The sequence below is a fragment of the Bubalus bubalis genome, chromosome 14, assembly GCF_019923935.1.
Source record: "Bubalus bubalis isolate 160015118507 breed Murrah chromosome 14, NDDB_SH_1, whole genome shotgun sequence".
NCBI classification, from domain to species: domain Eukaryota; kingdom Metazoa; phylum Chordata; class Mammalia; order Artiodactyla; family Bovidae; genus Bubalus; species Bubalus bubalis.
Window position 1 is genome coordinate 32,719,527 of NC_059170.1, and position 17,056 is coordinate 32,736,582.

The 17,056-nt window shown below is 51.4% G+C and overlaps 1 protein-coding gene across 5 annotated transcripts in view; it reads left to right on the forward strand.

Annotated features, from left to right (window-relative positions):
- Positions 1 to 371: 371 nt before the first annotated feature.
- SMOX (spermine oxidase) overlaps positions 372 to 17,056 on the forward strand; it is a 35,174-nt gene continuing 18,489 nt past the window's right edge. For 3 of the 5 annotated variants that reach the window (XM_006072939.4, XM_025264027.3, XM_044927904.2), the window contains exon 1: positions 372 to 561. The gene's annotated coding sequence lies outside the window, so the exon portion shown is untranslated. Of the gene's footprint in view, positions 562 to 16,020; positions 16,044 to 17,056 lie in introns of those variants that run through there. The other 2 variants (XM_006072940.4, XM_025264026.3) reach the window with 2 other exon arrangements.

Here is a 17,056-nt window from a genome sequence, read left to right on the forward strand (position 1 = left end):
GAGGAGAGAGAGGTTCCTCTTCCTTTCGACGGTAGGGTTTGGAGTTCTGCGGGTAAACTGAGTCCAGGGGCCTAGCTCTGCTTGTTGCCTGGCAGGCCCCTTGGGCTCCACCTTACACCCAAGCATAGCGCAGGCAGGGCTGGACTAACTGCTTTTCTTTTGGGGGACAGGTGGGAACGTTAGGTGCCCAGATTGAGGAGGGGACGTTGGAGCTCAGGTAGGGAGCGCTGGGTCCCGGTCCCTCTGCAAGAAGGGACACAGAGGTCCTCTGCCAACGCGGCCTCCAGCCTCCCCGCTCCTGTCCAGCCGAGCCTGGGAGGAGCTCGGCGAGTCCCCGCCTAAAGGCGGAGCGGGGGCTGGGCCTGAACGGATTGGGCGGGGTGGGTCGGGGACGCGAGGCTGAACGGGGCCCCACACAGGCCGCGGCGGCTGGCTCGGGCCCCTAAGGTCCCAGCAGCGGCTGGAGGAGGAAGCCCGGCGGCTGAGGAGAAGGGGAGGCGGAGGAGGCCGAGGTGGAGCGCCACTCACGGAAAACTCTCTTCCCCGGCTCAGCAGGGAAAGGTACAGCGCGCGCCTGCTCCCCGATCCTCGACCCCCGGCCGCCGGCCCCATTCGGGCGCAGGCTGGGGCTGAGTCGACCGCGGGAGGGTGAGGGGCCCGCAGCAGCCCCGAGGGCTCGGCCGGTCCGGGGCTCGGGCAGCTAGAGCGGCGGTCGTGCGGGAGGGCGAGGGTGTCCGGCGTTCCCGGAGGCTGGCGGGGGCGGTGGGTGCCGCGCCCCTTAGCTCGTGTTGCGGGAGGCGGCAGTCCGACCCGGTGGCGGTGGTTCCCGGGGCAGGGGCTGCGCTGGCGTGGAGGGCAGGCGGGACCCTGGGGCTGCGTGCGACTGGAGACGTCCCCGGCGGGCGTCCTCGGTGGGAGCAGACAAAGCCGGGCGCTGACGCCCCGCGACTGCTCGGGCGACCCGGAGGGTGGGCACTGGAGAAGGAAGAGAAGGCGCCGGGGCGATGGTCGGGACGCTGGAAGAGGCTGGGCCGTCCTCCCAAAGGGCGTCCAGGTAGTCTCTTCGCGGGGGGTATGGGAGGAGTCCCCCGGACCGGGTTGGGAGCAGCTCTCTCCGAAAAGCCAACTAGGGGCTCACAGGCTGCTTTAGGTTAGGCTCCCTACCTTCTCTGAAAGGGGTAGGGAGTGTTGAGTGCTCAATTTGGGGGAGGGGCTTAGAGATAGAGCCGGTCAGAGGCTGGGGACCCCCCGGGAGCTTGCACCAGGAAAAGGCATGGCCTGATAAGACAAGCGCTGTAGCTGGCACCTGTGGTGAGTTGTGCCCACAGGTTGGTTGCAGGATCTGCCGGTGGTGGCACATCCCGTGCCAGACCGCGAAGTAGGTGGGTAACTTGTTTGTGTTTGGAGCAGGCAGCAAAACGGCAGGTGTCTGGGTGGGGGTGGGGGTCATTGGAATGGGTATGCATGCATCTGAAAGTGTGTAGTGAAGGACCCACATCTGCGTTTTGCATCTTTGCCCAGCATCCCAGTTCCTGCCTCAGGCTAATGCCTCCACTAGGACTCCAACGTAGTCTGCCCCCTGTCCCTCATTCTTCAGTTACCTCTCCTCTTGGATCATTCACAGCAGTACCTTCTTCACATGCTTTGGCACCCCACTGCTTCCCTTTTATGACCCTCCCCCACCTTTTTTTTCTTCATCCCTCATTCTCCCCCAGCTACAGATGACCTCACTTCCCTTCACAGTAATACTTCTCCAGAGAGCTGCCTGTACCTATGGTCTCTGTGTTCTTCAGCTCACTTGACCTGGCTTTGGTCCCACCGCTTCACTGAAGCTGCCCTAGTAAAGGTCTCCAGTGGTTTACACTCCCCTATAAGCAGATCTTCCTTGACCTCCCTTGGTCTAGATCACTCTTTGTAATGTCCTCTCTTGACTTCTGGTTTTCTTCCTCACAAACCCCCTTTCCTCCTACCAAAGCCCTTCCTTACTTGTTTTTAAGGATGACTCTTTCACACAGTTGTAAATGTTGGAGAATCCTGGGCTCTGTTCTTACCCCCTCCTTTCTCCTGAGTCCCTTCTATTTACGTTCCCCTCAAGCTCTCATTTTTTTTCTTATAATTTTTAAAATCATTTATTTCAAACATTAATTTACAAGCACACATCTTAAATGTACATCATTTTCATTCTCATAATTTTATGTAGCAAGTTTTATCTTCAGTTTAACCTCTCTATCCAGCCACAATCTAATGATTTATGATGTTGTAGGTATGAAAACTTAATATGGATGAAACAGAGTCCTGACTGCACTCCCCAAGCATGACCCTCCTGTGGCCTTCCCATCTCAGTAAAGGCCCCATAATGCACCTGCTGTCAAAGACAGGAGACTAGGTGGAATCTTTTTCCTTCTTTCCACAGCTGGTACTACAGCAAGGTCTTTTGCCAAATCTATCTCAGGCCTATTCTTCATACTCTGACTCCATGCTACTGCCCTAGGCTACTGCCCCAGGCTAAGCTACCTTTTCTGTCTTGCCTTAATACTGTAGTAGCTTCTGCCTGCTTTCCCCAAGTCTGCGATTGCCTCCTCAAATCGATTTTAACAGCAACAAGAACAATTTAGAAAAATATTGAGTAGTCTCATTCCTCTAAGAGCCTAAACAGCTTCCTTTTGCACTTGGAGTAAAATTTCAAAGCTTTCCCCGGTCTTTCAGGTCTTCCATGATCTGGTCACTGCTGACCTCCCCTAGGCTAATCCTGACCACTGTCCCCTTTGCATTTTTCTGACAGCCACACCTGAATCACTTCTGCCGTTTGAACACCTAAGCTTTTTCCTGCCCTGTGGCCTTTGCCTGTGCTGTTTTCTCTGCCTAGAATGTACTTCCAAGGTTTTCTACTGGACTGGCTCTGCTCCTTCTTGTTTTTCAGGTCTTACCTCACATATGCCTTCCCATCCTCTTTGTAATTCATCATAGCACGTGGTTTACTTTCTTCATTGTGCTTATCACAGTTCATAACCATTTGTTGCAGTCGTCTGTTTACTTTGTGTAGCGTCCTGAGGACTGGCCCACCATTGCATCTGGAGCATCTAGCAGAATGCCTGGAATGTAGCCAATACTCAGGAAATCTTCAGCCAGGTGGGAAGGTCAGGCAGTGCAGGAGCCCCCTGTAAATCTCATGTGATCAGAGGACTTTTATTTTCTTTCCTTGAAAGCAGTTGTGCAAATCACTGCAAGAATCTGAGGGGGCCAGTGGGAAAAGGGAAGAAGAGACAGTACAAATGGCTTAAAGGCAGGCCTGTACATGTAGTGGGAGATTGGATGGATAGGGGGTGTGGAGTTGATGTGGATTGCTGTGGGTTGGGGATCAATGATTTCCTTTGCTCCCTTTGGTGGAAATCCAGATTAGGTCAACAGAAGGGTATGTACCTGTGTGCTTGTGTGTGTTTTCTAACTCAGGAGATAGAGATGGCATGGGCAGCCAGGGCTTTATTTCAAGTTACTTTCTTGGGTGACTGCTGGGTACCCAGCCCTGGGGGCAGAGAGTTGAAGGGGAGGAAGAAGCTGAGGTTGGGGGGTCTCTAGTCCTTTATCTTCCCACCCACAGCTCTCCTCTTTGCACAGAGGAGCCCAGCTGAGAATTGAGCTGTTTGGCTAGTGCTCTCAGAATGAAGGGCTAGGAGTCAAGGGTCCTCAGATCTGGGGGCAGGAAGCGCAGCCCTAGACAGGGAGACTGGTGATGGACCAAGATAAGACTGTGAGGTGAGTGCCAGACCTAGGGGCTTGGGGTTCAGATCACAACTGGGCTGGCATGCCTAGGAAAGGCTTTGAGCTGGGATAGAGCAGGGAGAAAAGAGGGTGTCCTGGGTGGGAGAAATTGAGCAGAGGCCAAGAGGCTAGTCCAGGGCCCTGGTATATTCACTGGGTGCCAGGCAGTATTCTAAGGACTTTGCAAATATTAGCTCCTTTTATCCTCTTAACAGCTCTATAAGATAGGTCTTATTCCCATTTCACAGATTGGAAGACCAAGGCATAGTCATACAGCTCAATAGTGACAGAGCAAGGATTTGAACTTAGGCAATTTGGCTTCAGAATCCATGCTCTAAGTCACTCTACTCTGTCACTTCTTTCTTACCTCTCAGATATGTGAGCTGAAGTCTTTTTAACAAGTGTTTTTTTTTCCTGACTCCCAAAGGTGCTTGGCCTTGGGGCTGGAGAGGTAGGAAAGAAGTCAAACCCTCTAAGGTAGAAGGGGTCCTTACTCAGAGTGGGTGGCTGAGTCTGTCTGTTTCATGCCTCTCCTTTTCTTCTAGGAGGGGCACTGTGCCCAAGCCAAATATGGTGTCATGCATAATGTGATTTCAGGGAGCTAGGGAGGACATTTTCTTCTGGTACAAAAACAGCTCCCTGCTTGAGATACCACCATTAGAATATCACTTCTTTGATTCAGCATTGCCCCATTGCCCTCTTCATCTGCCTGTGGGGACTTCTAGAGAGGTCAGATAGGAGCTCTGCAGATAAACTAGCCTGTTCTGGATTCAATCTAGGATGTTATGATGTGGAGGTTCAGACTTGGCCTTGGGAAACCTGGATGGGGGTCTAAGTAGGGCTGGGTTGAAGGTAGGAGCAGAGCTGGGGAAACAGAGAAATGGGAACTGAAAAGAGCTTACTCTACTTCAGTATTGGCCTTGTCCTTACTTCTTTTTGTGTCTGTAAAATGAGAGTCAAGAGACTTTTTTTCTTTGATCCCCAGAGGCTGTGGAAGCCAGGAACTCCTTGAGGTCCATGCTTGAATACCTTCTTGAAGACCCAGGGCAAAGGAGCAAGGACTTCCCATGGGATGCCAGCCTGCAGGATCTGGGCCAGAAAGGAGGGGGTGGGCAGGAGGGTGTGGCAGCCTTGTCCTTTGAGGCTTTTCTGTTTGGTCATGAGGATGCCTCGGGGCAGGTGACTTGGCCTTCCAGGGGCCTGGCTAATAGGCAGAAAAAAGGTTTGTTGACCACACAGGGATGGAGTTGCTTTGCTCCACATTCTGACCCCAGGTTTTAGGGGATCTGCTTATCTATCTCAGCAGACCTCCCAGTCCCCCAGGAAAAGAGGGAGATTCGGAGGCATTCTCTCTGCATTTTCCACATTGTTGCTGGAAGCTCATTAAGCCCATGTTTCTGAGGAGTGCTTCTTCTCTGAAGTATGCAATGGGCTTGTCCACCCTGCCCAAATCCTTGTCTGCTGAGTTGAGGTGAAGACAGACTAGAGCTGAGGGTGGACTTCCCAATAACTGGCACTGGGCCTTGTTACTTGGAATTGGCACCTGCCATCTTCAGTGCCCCATCCTGGTGCTTGGAGCCACTGGGAACACGGGACAGGGTCCCCACTCATCAGGAAATAAGAGTGAGCCAAGCCAGATGTGATATAGTGGGACATGGTTCAGAACAGCTTCTTGGAGGAGGTGGCGCTTTAAGGGGGCTCTGAAGTCCTGGGTGGCTTTGGCCAACACAGGATGGGATGGTTTTCCTGAGGTGGAGTGGGAGCCCAAGCCTGGACAAGTCAGCTGAAGCATTGATTGCCAAGTCACTGAGTCTAGACTTGATTCACTAGGCCCCCAAGGAGCTGTCGAAGCTTGCCATGGGTGCAAGGACTTGATTACATCAGTGGTCTATAAAAGTATTTCTCAAACATCTAGCATACATGTGGGTCATCTGGGCAGCTTGTTAATAATATTCAGGTTCCATTTCAGCAGGTCTGTGATGGGCCCAAGACTCTGCATTTCTAACAAGCTCCTGGGTGGTGTGATGCTGCTGGCTTATGGGTTATCTTTGTGTAGTGAGGGTTGAGACTGCGGACTTTGGGCCAGGCAGATACAGGGATGGGCACAGATCAGGTGAGACCTGAAACAGGAGACTGTCTTGGGTCCTGTGGACTGTGTTGGGGGAGGTGTAGAGACTACTTGTATGAGGGCAGGGCAGAGGGGAGTTATGAAGAGTGTATGGGATGGAGGGGCTACTCTGTTGGGAGGTGGGGCCAAGTGAGGGGCTTCTGGGGACTTGGGTCTCAGGTTGGGAACACAAGCCTGATTTCTAGGTTGCCAGACTTTGAGGAGCTCTCAAAACCATGAGAAAGTATCTTAGGTGACTGCCCCAGGGCAAGATGACATGCGGGTAGCATGTAGGGCATCTTATCTCTCCCCACAGCCAAGCTGGCCTATGGTTAGCCAATCTGGGGTGAGCACCCTTCCTCTAGCCAGGGTGTGGCCAAGGAGATTAGGGAAACAGCTGACTCCAGCCCTAGACATGCCATCTTCTGCTCAAAGCCCCGAAAGTCTCCCAGCTGCTGAGCCATTACCCCCCAGCAAGTAACCCTTATCCCCGCCTGGCCTGCGTGAGTCCTTGAAGCTGCCCTGATGGTTGCATGAGTTGCTGTTGGGCCACGTGGGCGTGGGGAGGCCTGAATGCTTCTCTCTGCTCTGCCCCTGGCTGGGTCACTACAAGCAAGTGTCTGTTCTGCTTTGAGGCCTCAGTTTCCTGTAAATTGAGGGATTCAGTCCCCTCCCTGGGGAGCAGTGGGGAGAGTTGCAGGGTTTGTTGAGTGGAACACTGCATCTTCCCAGAATGGCAGCTTAATACATTTTAATCCTGGATTACTATTGAAACTCATGGGCTAATGATGGAGTAGAGTGAGTGATTTGCCCAGAAGAGCTGTCCAGCTTGATTTGGGGGAATCTCCTAAGACCCCTTGTTCTCTGGGCTTTGCATAGCCTGAAGGGTAGTATCTGAGGCAACTGGTCAAATGAGGTCCCTCTAGACTCTAGCAGAAGTGTAGGCAGTCACCTTACCCAAAGGAAGGTAGGAAGAGAAGACACTGGTTCTGCTGCCCTGGGCAGTGCCAGGAGGGGCTTTCAGGCTGAGCTCCAGAATGTCACTCATAACTCCTAAAAGGGGACCCGAAGCTTCCCTCCTTGATTCCTACCCATGTGCTCCCTGCTGTGCAGGCTGTCCTGAAGGGGTGGACTGTTGCTCTTTAGTTGTGTCTAACTCTTTGTGACCCCATGGACTGTAGCCCGCCAGGGTCCTCAGTCCATGGGATTTCCTAGGCAAGAATACTGGAGTGGGTTGCCATTTCCTTCTCCTGCAGATCGAATCTGCATCTCCTGCTTTAGCAGGTTGATTCTTTACTGCTGAGCCACCAGGGAAGCCTGAGGGGATGGGAGGAGGAAGTGTTCTCAAATACTGTTCTGAGAAGCCTCAAGGTTTCAGGGGACAAACAGGTGTAGAAACTGGAAAAGCCACTCTACAATTCTGTGGGAGATTCAGAATGCATTTAAAAGACTCTTGAAGAGTCCTGCAGAAAATAAACTGGTATTTCCTAAGCTGATTTGATCATAGAAAGAAAATTTTTTTGAAGACATCCTAATAATGACTAACTGTCCAATGAAACACCTGATGGGAGGGGCTGATGTGGGAGGATGTTGTTCCACAGAAACTGTAAACATGGGTGATGGGTGGGCCCACAAGTGCAGGGAGGGGAGGTAGGATGGAGCAATAGTTTCCTGGGAGAGGTGGACTTGGTGGTTTGGGTTCAATTTGGACAGTCAGTGGAAGAAAAGAGCACTGTAGAGGAAGGGATGGCCAAGAGGGGACTGGGGCCCAGAACCAGTCCTGGGTTCTAGGACTTGGGTTCTAGGAAGCTTTGCTTCACTTGGTGGGTGGGCAAGGGACCCAACAGTAGCCAGGCCTGAGTCTTAGGGATTCTGGGAGGGCCTCCTACCCCATCATCCCCTGCTGTCTTCCTGCCCTACAAGTTCTCTCCCTTCCTTTAATCTCAGAGAGTGGGATTGTGATCCCTGGGCAAGAAGCTAAAACCTCTCTATGCCTCAATCTCATTGGTACTGCGAGGATACTGCTATCTCCCTTTTAGGGTTGTGTGACACCCAGATTCTTGTTGCCTGCTCTTAGTGTGATTGACAGGGCTGCAGGCAGTGTCTCCAGGAGGATCCCAGGGAAGCGGACTGTCAGAGATTTGAAAGGTCCAAAGGTCAGGAGAGGGCGTTGATAGGGCCCACATGGGGTCTCATTGTTAAGATGGCTCATAATGTTGACCTCGCAAACAAAGAATAAAATCACAGCGATCCTTGAGATGACCAAATTGCCCAAATGACATTCTGTTTCCTCACTGGCCTACCTTCTCAAAGCTACGAGACCACCAGATTCCAGACCTCTGGCTACGTGACCACAGGACTCAACTACAGGCTAAAAATTAACCATCTCTTCAGAGAATTTTTTCATTGGTGGGCTATAAGAAAGACCCTGTCAGAAAGGGAGGACACTGGTTCTCCTTAAGGGCCAGTCACCCTCTCATTTCACTCTAATAAATTTCCCTTTTCTTGCCTGACAGCCCGGCTTGCTCTCTTTTTCTTTGCACTCACCTTGAGGCTCGGGGTAGGGTCTTGATTAGAACAGAAGAGTGATCTGGAAGGGCGAGAGAAAGAGTGAGTGAGGACTGGCTTTCTGGGGGAGTGGCTAGCAGGGCGGGGATATCTGGGCAGAAGGCATCTGGGCAGGGCCCACATGCCCTGTGGGCCAGGTCTGGGTGTGGGAGTCTTGGGGTCCAGTGGGTGTGCGCAGAAGACAAGGGACCTGAGGGCAGGGAAGAGGTGTCAGGGACCTGTCTTCATTCATTAGGCCACTGGGAACCATTGAAGGTTTTTGGGCAGGGCAGTGGTTTGATCAGAACAGTGTTTTAGTGAGAAAAGTGGCTGCGTGTGATGGTGGGTTAGGAGTACAGGACTCTCCATTGGCTTCCTAAGAGAATTGCTGCACCCTTTCATGTCTCAAGCATGGGGCTGGGGGTGAGTGAACGGCTCATAGTCATTTTCAGAGCTCTGAGTCATTTTCCCAAAAGGTTAAGAATCTCACTTTTGTCACCTTCCCGGAAGGGGTGTCTAAAGTGTAGGACAGGGAGAATCCCTGGGCCTGTGCTCCTCCTGCCTCCCCTATAGCTGGGAGAGGAGGTCAGTGAGGTCACCCTGCCTTGCCCCTTGTCACACCCCATTTCCTCTGAGGTGTGAGGACTCAGCAGCTCAGGTGGAGGTGATGGAGTATGGGATTTCAAACAATGATCCAGAAATTGCCGGAATAGTGCATGTGGGTAAGAGCCCTATGTGCTGACAACACCCGTCAGGGAGGCCCTGGGTGCTCAGTGAGCTTTCTTACCCAGTTCAGCTGCACTCTCTTCTTCCTTTGCCCCTGTTTATTTCTTCTTCAAATAGTCAGGAACCCAAAGTTTCTCCTGCTCTCTCTGAATCAGGAGTCAGTAGGAGGGGATGAAGAAAAACATTTGGATTCAGCCAAACCAGGGTGGCTTAGCTGTGTTGGGGCAGGTAAATTCAGTACCCCTGCCTCTCAGTCTAGATTCCATTTAAAAAAAAAAATTAACTTATTTATTTTTGGTTGTGCTGGGTCTTCACTGCTGCCGTGGCCTTCTCTCTAGTTGTGGTGACTGGGTGCTGGTCTGTAATTGTGGTGCGTGGACTTGTCATTGTGGTGGCTTCTCTTGTTGGAGCAAGGGCTTTAGGCATGCAGGCTTCAGTAGTTGTGGCTCTTGGACTCTAGAGCACAGGCTCAGAAGTTGTGGCATTTGGGCTTAGTTGCCCTGTGGCATGTAGGATCTTCCTAGACTGGGGATTGAACCCATGTATCCTGCATTTGCAGATAGATTCTTTAGCTGCTTCTTGGGGGAGGGTGTTAAGGAAGGTTTGATTTAAGACCGAGAGAAGCAGCTCTTGGAAATGCGTTGTGATTTATTAGGAAACAGAACAAAGAACCCAGCCACCTTCTGCAGCCTTGTCCGAGGCCCTGATGGACACATAATTCCTCTCCTTGTGGTGCATGGGGTATGAGCTATTTCCCAAAGATGGGAATGCTGGCAGTGCCAGCAAGTAGCATGACTGGGTCTCAAATCTGGGTTCTAGGACATCTGGTTTGATGCCCTTTTCTCAAGTCACAGACCCCTCAGAGCCTATCTCCACACCTTCAACCATGCCTTCCTACCCACAACCAGACCTCTTCCCCAGGCCAGTCCAGCCCAGCCACCCCAAGTACTGACTCCAGGGAGAGAGGGCTGATGGGTGCTCTGAGTGGACAGGCAAATAGCTAGACCTTAAATCAGCTAAGTAGGAGACATGCAGGACCACCAATGGGCAAATGGTCATAGGAAAGATTTTTTAAGTGAGGTCTTTAAGTGTTGAACACACATATCTCTCTTACTTTCTTCTGTTTTGGAAAATTAAAAAATCATATACAGTTAGTGCAAAATTTTGAGTTAATCTGAGAAAGTAACTCAAGAAAAGATGATGAATTTGATTCATTTTCTGGCTTTAAGAAGAGTAAAATCTGAGCCTTAGTATCTTAGTATATTTTGAATTGCTTTATGTCAGATGACAGGTTGTGAAACCTCTCTGAAACTCACTCAGTTTTGTCCTCTGTAGAAGGGGGTATTGACATGATTAACCTAAACATTCCATGCCAAATGCTTAGCATTGCCCTCTGTACCTCAGACATACTCAGTGAAAAATAGTGGTAACAGTGATGATAGAATTATAAGAACAGACTTTTCTTCATTCTAAAAGCTGGTGAGTTTTTAAGTTTGTCTTTGAACTCAACAAAAGAACTTGAAGAATATGTTTATTGTCTAAGCTCAGTGTTTTAACTCTGTAGGTGTTTTATGGATTAAATCATGGGGCCCACATATGCATTTTGAAATGAACACCATTGGCTTTTCTGACTTGATTCCAGCTCTTTCTAAGGCTGGCAGGTGATTGCAGGGGTGGAGGTGGTGGTGTTCTGCTTCAGGGTTGAACTTTATGAGGAGCTCTTTATTGGGTAATCCTGTATAAGGAGAGCACAGTTAAATCACCTTGGAGTTACCAGGAGAGGAAAATCTTGGGCCAGAGAGAAGAGGTAACTGTCTAGAGGGAATTATCATTTAGCCGCTCTTAGAATTTTCTTTTGTCCTACCAAAATCACTGTCCTTGTCACTATTTATGGAGGATAAAACCAAGAAGGGCAAAGGGCTGTGTTCTGGCAAGCCTTAAGTCAGTCCCCATGGGACCCACAGCCCACCTGACTAATGCCTTGGCCAGGAGGCGAGTGGCCTCTGGGCAGCAAGGTTTGGCAGTGTAGCGAGGGTAAACTGCCGGGCCGGGGACACCTCCTGCTAGCCCGGGGTGCCTGGTACAGTTTGTACAGTGTCACTGTGTGGGGAGGGGTAAGACAGAAGTGCCAGATCGAGGACTGTGCTCAGGCCTGCTGCCCCGGGAGGCTGACCGAGGGCCTGAGAGGTGGGCAAGTGCAGGGTAGAGAGCTGAACCGGGCACTGACAAGCCTGCTTTGCCCTTCACTCTGTCTGGGTGGCCTCCGTCACACCTGTGAACATTTCTGAGCCTGTTTCCTCATTTTTTAAATGGGCATCAGGGTGTTAGGGAGGATTAAATGATGCCATGAATGGAATGTGCCCAGCACAGGGCCCGGCACACAAAGGGTTCAACAAATCGAGATTTGCCCTGGGGTTTATTTAGTAACTGGACTGTGGAGGGATGTTTTCTTCATGATCATGCATGCCACCTGTGCTCTGTGATAAACCATGTTGAGTTTGGGGGGTGGTGAGCACAGAAAAGGGAGCTTTGCAGGAAGGGAACTTAGAATGAAGGGGAGCCTCTTCCTGCACATGCTGCCTGAACCAGCAAAAGCCTTGGATAGCCCAACTATGCCATTAGTAGCCTGAATCCTGGGCTGAGTAGAATGGGGACCCCACCCGTGGCTTGGGAGACCCCACCCGTGGCTCCAGAGCCTCTCCTGAAGAGGAAGATCTTTCCTTGAGAGAGCCATGGGTGAGGTCCCCACTCTACTTAGAGAGTCCCCCACCCCCTCGGGGCTGGAGCTGAAGCACAGATCGGCTTTGTGCAGTCACGAGGGGCAGGCAAGGGGGAACCGCGCCTGGCCGAGCTGTCTCACAAGCCTCAGTTCTTGTCAGTGATTTTGAAAGAGTCAGTGGAAACTGCTGACTGTGCTGTCTTCCTTCCCTCCAGAACTGTGAGGCTGCGGCTCCTGGCAGGGAGAGGGGAGAAGCCCTGCCGGGAGGCTACCTCTTCATCTGCCAGCTCACACCTCGCTGGCCTCAAGTGCCCCATCTTCTGAATGGGTGGATCTCCACGTGGGGACAGTAGCTCAGGCCAGGGGCTGATTAAGGCCACGCCTGCAGGTGATGCCCTATGCAGTGGGGCTGGGAGAGGGGCCCTCGGCTGTGTGTTTGGGGGCAGGCTCAGCCCTGCGATGGGAGGTGGCCCGGAGAAGCATTCCTATCTCTCCTGAAGCCCCAAGGAAAGAACTGGGCTCTGGAATCAGGCCACCAGGGCCCTTCTCCTGCCTGTGGGTCCCAGAACCAATTTTTGTCTTTCCTACTTCACAGGCTTGTTGTGAGGGGGAAAGGAGACGACCAATTGACAGAGAACTTGTAAGGATTGGTCCTGGTGTCATGACGGGCCGCCCAAGTCATCCCTGTCCCATCCTTGCTCTTACTCCCACATTCCTTCATTCAGCAAATCCCTAGGAGGCCACCACAGCATTTGTAGGCTCTGGCCCCCTCTTGCCTCTCACTTCCTCTGCTCTGGTGTCAGAGAGGCTTCCCTGACTCCCCGTACAGAGCAGCTGCCTCTCCCCTTCTCTGCTTTGCTTTGTGGCACCTGTCACCCCTGGTGACTCAGACAGTAAAGAATCTGCCTGCCAATGCAGGTGATGTGGGTTCGATGCCTAGGTTGGGAAGATTTCCCTGGAGAAGGAAATGGCAACCCATTCCAGTATTTTTACCTGGGAAATCCCATGGACAGAGGGGCCTGATTGACTCCATGGGGTCGCAAAGAGTCAAACATGACTGAGTGAATAACACACACACACACAGATACCTGTCACCCCAATCCTTGATGGGGAGGCATCTGGCTGTTTCTGTACCTCAAGAGCCTGTCACAGAGTAGCACTCACTCAACTTTATTGTTGTTGTTTTTATTGTGGTAAAATACACAGAAATTGATCACTTTATCCATTTTTGAGCATACAGCTCAGTGGTATGAATATATTCACATCATTGTGCTACCATCACCACTAAAACTGAACTTCTGTACTCTTTAAACACTAACTCTGTTTTCCCCCACTCCCCTGTCCCTGACAACTCCCATTGTACTCTCTGTCTCTCTGAATTTGACTGCTCTTCGTACCTCATATGAGTGGAATCATACAGTATTTGTCCTTTTGTGACTGATTTATTTCACTTAGCATCATGTCTTCAAGGTTCATCCATGTTGTTGTGTGCGTTAGAATTGCCTTCCTTTTCACGGCTGAATAACATTCCATTGTATGCATGTACCGCATTTTGTTTATTCATCCATTGATGGACACTTGAGTGGATTCCATTTTTTGGCTATTGTGAATAATGCTGCTATGAAGGAGGCGGAAGGTGCATCTTGAGGGAAGCAAAACATACATCCCTCCAAAAACTTGAGTGGGAGCCCAAGATCCATTAGAGAACAGATGTGATGACAATACCCATTTTGCAGATGAGAAAACAGAGTCTTCCCTGGGTCACTTAGAGTTAGACCTCATCCCTGCACTTTGGGTCCTCTCTGAGGGTTTTTCCTGTGAATCATGGTTTCCATGAAAACCATGGTGCTAAAGGTAGTCCCAAAGGAGGAAACTATTTAGCAAGCTGAGTCATCAAGGGAAACATAAAAGTGTGCGCGCGCGCGTGTGTGTGTGTGTGGTGGTTTGGGGACAGAAAGACAAAGGAGGATGAGAGAAACAAAAGGTGTCTTCCTGGGGTTCCCCAAGGGCCATGGTGACTTGGGTGCCTCAGAACAGGGCTCGTATGGTCTTGAGGCTGATTTTCTCTCTCCAGATTCAGCCCTTCCCAGGGTAGTGAGTGACTGTGAGTACCATCTCCCTTCAGCCCTCCCCGGCCCATGGCCTGATTGACGTCACCAAGGGCAGTCTCACACCAATGTAGTCACTGGCATAGTAACCAGCTCTGTGGTCTCTTATACTTCTGTAGCTAATGGCTTCCTAGAGGGGTGGTTAGAGTTGGGGTGTCAGGTCCTGCTCAGAGGGAGGAAAATCCAGGCCATGAGGTCTTATCCTAAGGGTTGCTAAAGGGAGCCACAGTGAAACCTGTGCCTTTAGGACTTTGCTGGGGACACAGGACACTGGCTAATAGGGTCCAGGGTCCTGGCTGGCTTCATTCAAGGTATGGGTTGTGGATGTTGGCAATTTGATCTCTGGCAGTTCGATGTCAGAGCGTGATCCACTCATTTTTGCTGACGGTGGGCGGGATCTCTTTGATGGATTCCCTGGTTCCACTGTCAGCTGAGCTTTATGCCCATCAAAAGGACCCTATCCCTTCCCTGACTTCTCCCCTTCCTTTTTTCCCCTCCTCCACCCCTTCTCAGGTAGTCCCCGGTTTCTGTCTCTGCAGGCAGCTATAAGCTGGTCCTAAAACAATTCACTTAGTCTATCCCACCTTGCAGAGCATCAAGGGAAATATAAACTAGCCAGAGCACTCACCTCCCCAGGAATGCCTTCCCATCATGCCCACCAGTGCCTTCATGGGTCATGCCTTTGGCTCTGACAACCCCCCAAACACTGAGTTTAGGGCTGTCTTTTTTCCATGCAGTGCAGGCTACCCACTTCTCTTCTGAAAAAGGCTTACAAAGCCTTTTAAAATTGTGCTTTTAGGGACTTTACGCATTTGGTTACAGGAAAGAAATGTGGGTAATAAAGACATTATGCTTGGAGAAAAGTCTAAGTGCCAAGAAGGAAGGTGGGGCCCCTAGAGCCCCTTCCCCATGTTGGCCTGGGAGGGCCGGAGAACAGTGCTGGTGGGAGGGCTGTGCAGAATGCAGCCCACATGCTTTGTCTCTTTCATTGATTGAGCTTACAGTTGGCAAATGGCCACCATATCTGATGCCTACTCCCCACCCACTCCCTGGCAAGACTGGTGGGATAGTCAGGCTGGGTCAAAGTTGGGGGGTAGGTCATACACAGGCTGTAGGATAGTCTGGTTGATGCCAAGGCTAAGGTCCACTCTGATATTAGGGTTGGGGTCCAGGTTGAGGCTGGAGTCTAAGCTGAGATGAAGACAGGTTCTTCTACACATGAAATGGAGCTCTGGGCCCTAGAAGAGGTGGCTCCCTCTTCTGTACTAGTCTTTTTGGGGATCATCCTCCCTTTCCCTCCCTCTCTGAGGTGACCCTGGCAGGTGACCCCACCTTTTTTCTGTGCTATCATTGAATTCTCCCAGCAGTCCCACCAGGTAGCTGTATCTACAGAAGGGAAACTTAAAGACTGAAGGAGGCAGGAATTTACACATTAGATGGGGCTTAGAAAAATATGTCCAGCAGATGGGGTACAGGTGCTCTGCTTTTGGGGTGAGTTCAGAGGTATTTGTAGGTGAGACCCAGAGAAGGGAAGACACTAGTCTGGTGTCACTGCCAAGAGAGACTGAGCTGGGGCCTGAATCCAGGTCTCTGGGTTCCCAGGCCAGTGTTCTCTCCCTTCCCCCTGTGTCTTCTTGGGTCACAGACCTCTCTTGCCTTGTCCCCACATTGACCCACCCCAGCCTACCTTCCGTGACTGGCCAGGCCTGGCTCAGCAATCCCACTTTTTTCACTTCCTGGCTGGCTAGCCTGGGTGAGGAGGGCTGGAGAGGGTCTGGCTAGGAGGAGTTCAGACTCAGTCCTTCCCTGGGGTTGACGGTGGGAGGAGCCTCATGGGCAGACACAGAGCCCCATTGTCAGGGCCGCTGTGCAAAGCAGCTGGTCTGGGATTTCTGGGCGTTTTTTACATTTGAAGAATAATTGCATTGTCTAGGGGGCCCTTGAGAATCCAAATCCCTCCCCAGACCTGTCAGGCAGTCCAGAGAGATTCCTCAGGACCAGTATCCCAGATTCCCTCCCCCTCCCTCCCTCCTGTAAGGAGCCTGAAGCAGAGAGGGGTTCCTTCAGAGAAACTGAGGTAGGGTTGCTTCTCCAGGGCACTAGGAGTATCTGTTGGGAGGAGACCCTTTTAAGTCCGTGAGTTTGCTTAAGGAAGGCGCAAGTGGCCCCTAAAGCTCTAGACAGAGCTCACATGAGCAAGCATGTTGTGTAGAGAAGCCTGCTTATTGGAAGGGGTAGGCCCATTTTGGAGTGCTTCAGCTGTTGGGAGTCTGGACTCTAAAGGGTGACTGGAGGTGAGCCAGGTGGGCTAACTGCTTTGGTCATACAGTTGTCTGGGATATGGTCATTCATCCTGGGGTGACGCTGAGAAAAGGACAGGGAGACAGACACATTTGGGAGCCTGAGCCTGTATTCAGAAGGGAGCCAAGGATAGGCAGACTTTTGTTTCTTCTGAGAGACAATTCTGGAAGGGTGAGGGGCTCCTGGGAGCCTGGTCCCTTGTGGCATTGTTTTTGTTGCCGTGGTCACTATTAGGGAGGGAATTAGCCTGATAGGCTGAAGCGGGCTCCAACACTGAGGGGGATGGGGCGTCCTGCACCAGCCTGGGTCATTGACAGTCTTTGTGATTCACTCCCAGGGCTTGAGGAAGGGGTCACCAGTCTAGTCTGGGACCTCAGCCCTGCTCAGTGATTGTGGAACTGCAGTCTCACTCGAGTAATAGGCAGCAGGATTTCCTGGGGGTGAGATGCTCATGCTTTGGGAACAGGCTGGGGTTGGGTGGTGATGGCTGCAAAGTACTCTCATTTCCAAGATGTCTGTAGCTTCAGGGAACATCAATGGGGCAGGCCTTGCTGGTGGTTCAGTCAACACAGAGTCGTGCAGTCACACAGTTGCACAAGCTCTGTGTCCTTCACAAGGCTGTACATGTATTAAGAGAACCCAGAGCTCCCTTCTGTAATGTGTGGGGAGGAGTGTTTTCCATAGGCCTTCAGAGAGGCGAGGCTGGGGATACCTGAGTCTTTGGTGAAGTTGGAGTATGTGTATATGTTTGGGGGGGGCAGGGAGTGTGTGTAGTGAAAACTGAAACCA